Source organism: Macadamia integrifolia, chromosome 10, assembly GCF_013358625.1.
Source record: "Macadamia integrifolia cultivar HAES 741 chromosome 10, SCU_Mint_v3, whole genome shotgun sequence".
Lineage (NCBI taxonomy): Eukaryota > Viridiplantae > Streptophyta > Magnoliopsida > Proteales > Proteaceae > Macadamia > Macadamia integrifolia.
Window position 1 is genome coordinate 15,664,947 of NC_056566.1, and position 3,958 is coordinate 15,668,904.

Here is a 3,958-nt window from a genome sequence, read left to right on the forward strand (position 1 = left end):
CCATTTTATTTTAATGTTGGGCAAGGCCCATTTTACTTTTCAGTACTCACGGCTGGCTTTTTTTGGAAACCCTATGGGTGTATCATGGGATGGGGTTCGCGGCTCGTACATGGAGCATACGCACACTGTGGTTACGAGTAGCACATGACCTATGACTTAGAATTGTTGTCTAGGTGGACTAAGATATTAAAATAAACTGCACTTATATAGGTTCATTTGTATTGTCCATACTTGTTTAGTCTTTCTTTTGACTTACTGGGCCAGTGAGATCATTACACATGCACACCATTTTTAGATGATCTAGTAAGTTATCCGGCCAAAGAGCTAGAGCCGGGACCCACCTGGAGTTTCCAATTGAGGACTGGTGGGTTTCTGAAGATCTTGGGCATGGAGCTGAGTGCCCGTACGAGAGTTGTGTTGCACGACAGCAGCACTGATACCAACCCGAATTTCATTTTAATTACTTATATCATTACCCCTTTTGTGCTCTAGATGTTTAAATTGTAATTCTTGTGTATATATCAAGCCTACGGGCCCACATGTATATGTACTATGTAATGTAATTTGGGTATCAAGAATATTAGGGTATTTACAGGTATGTACATTTAAGACTTCCACTAAAATATAGGATTTTCTCAACTTAATGTGTTTGTATGTTGGGTTGTGGTTACTGTATTAGATGATCCTGATAGGTTTTGGGTTAACAGGTGTTAACTCGGTCACCGGTCTGGTTCTGTATAGAACGGGGTGTGACAAGCAGTGGTATCAGAGCGGTGATGCTCTCTACCCACACGCAGCATGCAAGTTAGATCCCACAGAGTCTTATAATAGGACCCTGGGGTTGGGTAAACATAAAAGCCTTAGAGGAATAAAATCTGTAATAAGATGAAAAAGTCTAAACTCTTGCATTCTATGGCATGCATGGGAGTAGAACTTAGATAGATTAACAAAAGACTAATTGGTCAATTCCATAAACTATTAACTCAAAATTTAATGGAAAATTTGTCAGCATAAAGGCGCTATATTGAATTTCAAAATTTTTTCTTTTTACACTTTTTACACAAGTCACCTAATAAACAACACACAAAAACATAATCAAAAACTGGGGTGACCCACTGTCACCACTAAACCACAACAAAATAAGTGAAAACAATTAAAACAAGCCAAAAGTCATAAATCACCATAGAGTATTATCCAAGTTTCAAACCATAGTGAAGTGTATCAGAGTGTAGAACCATCAAAGTATCATAATCTTCACCAACAAGTAGAATGAAATATAGGAAAGAAGGAATGTGGAGGAGGGGCTACCGCTTCATTGATCATCTTGGGGTGCCGTGGAAAAACTTCCTCGCATAGGCCTTGACTTGCAATGGAATTGGTAGTCGAAAAAGTCTAATCGATCATTTATCAGGACCATCTCTCTTTTCACGTGGCAGAAGTTAGTGGTGATACCCTTGGAAACTTTATCCAAGTCCTCTATGAGGGTCTTGAAATCGGTCTCCATTCTCCCTAGTCTATGCTGTATCACTAAATTCTAGGAGACACTCTCCTCTATCTGCTTTGAAATCCGATCTTACCCTTCCTTCAGGGCACCAATACTGTCCATTAACCTCTGAAAGTCAAAAGCCCCACCTGTTGATGGTGGAGCTCCAAACTGCGGATCCGTAGCCCTAGACTCTAGAGGCTCCTCCTCGAGGATCTCATCCTCATGAATCTCCTCCTCATATAGATGAGGGAAATAATCCTCATCCTCCTCGCTCACATACTCGGCTTCCATGTCATCTAGCCCATGCTCATCAGTCTCCTATGGTGCCCCCATAGGCATTGACAATCCCATCCTCTTCAATTTCTCTTTAGTGAACTTGTCCCCTGGGTATTTCCCTTCCTCACTCGTCAAGTCCACTTGGAAGTACTCAAATACCTTGGTGAGTGATATTCCATAAGGGAAACCAGAGTCATTAGGATGAACCGTGTGGTATTCTATCATCTTCATCATGACATAAGGAAGGAAAAGTCAGGGAGCACCCTCTTCCAAAGCCACAAGAATGCAGTAGGTAGGGTAGGCAATCATAAAGCTTACCTGGTTTTTATGGCCCGCTCTGGGAAGCAGGTTAAACTAAGCCAAATGGGCAAACATGCGGGGTTTTGCATTATAAGGAGTCTCAGACAAGGGACGCTCCTTATGCCCACATATGGTCTCAAAGATGTCCTCTTGCATCTGAACACTCAAACTAGGACCCACAACCTTGATTCTCAGAGGATTGTAGAAATGGGCATCCTCAGCTGAGATACCTAGAATTACAGCCAATAGATCCACCATAAAAAAAATGTCTACCCCCTTCACCAGGCTGGTGAGGGAGTACTCCTCATTCCTAAAAGAGACCTCCAAATTATAGTATAAGTGCCAGACGAGGTCCTCGTGGCATGGGAAGTCAGGGTAGAGCATGGGTTCGCAACCCAAGGCCGTGAATCTCTCCAACATCTGATAGGCACTGAAGTCGTCGGTCACGACAGTCTTCTCCATCATAACCGGCCTTGTAGAGAAGGTGGACCAGGCAATGGTTGCCTCAGTGTTGTGAAATAAAATCTCATCATAGTTCGTAGGGTCGAAGGAGGGGTTCCTAATGGGCCAGACCCATGATGAAGAGGAACCAAGGCCTTCCCCGGGAGGTAGTACTCTTCCTCCTTTTGGAGGAGGAGGCAGTCTTCTTAACCTTTATAGAAGACTTCCTGAAAGTACCAAAGAGATGAGTAAGTAAAATGAATAGGAGATATGAAAAGAATGTGGTATGCAATATTTTAAAAAAGGGGGGAGTGAGATGAACCCTATGAGAAATGACATGGTTAATAAAACCCCAAAGTGCAGGGATAAATACCAAAATGCAATGATATTATAGGAATGAACTTGGAAGGAAATGAAAATTTTGTGATGAGGAAGTGGATGAGTGTGAGAACCTACTTAATACCCAAATGCAAATTGAAAGGAAGTGACAAGTACAATGATGGAAATGGCTACAATTGAATCAAAGAAAAGGGAAGGAAATCCCAAAACATTTGATTGAAGACAATGGAGATTGTGCATGAGTAAAAGTGGAGTCAATCTTAAGGGAGAATTCATATATCCCCCACAATGAAATTATTCAAACTATTTTATGAGCCATTGATAGAGGATGGACAAAATGATACTTTCATTCATAAAAGAAAAGTGAAAAAATGGAAGAAAACCCCCAAAATTTCCAAAGAATTGATCATATATATATCAAAAGAAAGGAAACATGTTCACACACAAATGGAAATGGCTACTCTACTAATGGGTGTGTGCAATGAGAGTGAAGAATAACATTTGAATCATCAATTTGAAACAAAGAAGGGAAAATGAGAATATAACCCTAAAACAGAGAAATTAGGGCAAAAGATTGGGATTTTCTCTATATAATAGGTCAAGCATGACCAATAAGCAATGGAAATCACAAATGAACTACTACATTGTCAAGAAACAAACTTTCCATGGAAGAAAATGGGACAAAAAAAGAGATTCTAAGATTCTACTATGAGAGAACACCAAAAACATCCTTCTCAAAGAAAAAAGGGAGAAAGAGAACTTACTTGTGGATTTGAGGAGATGAAGTGGAGTTGAAATGGTGAGTCATTGAGTAGAATCATGGGTTGAGGCATTGGAACAGACCCTCAAATCACCCTAGTTGAGTTTGGAAAGAAGAAGAAGAAAATTGGGAAAATGGGGTTCTAAAACCCCCTTTTTAAACTGTCTCGAATGAGACCGGTGGGCCACCGGCCAGCAGGCCCCTACCTAGCTTTGTTCATTGGTCTTGCCTACTGGTTTGGGTTTCAAGGCCCAGAATGGCTTGTGGTTGGAATTTTTTGTCCTCCGTGGCTAGTGGGCCCAAGTTAAACACCAATAGAGGTGTTTTCCGCGTAGTTGAGCAACATTTTGTGACCA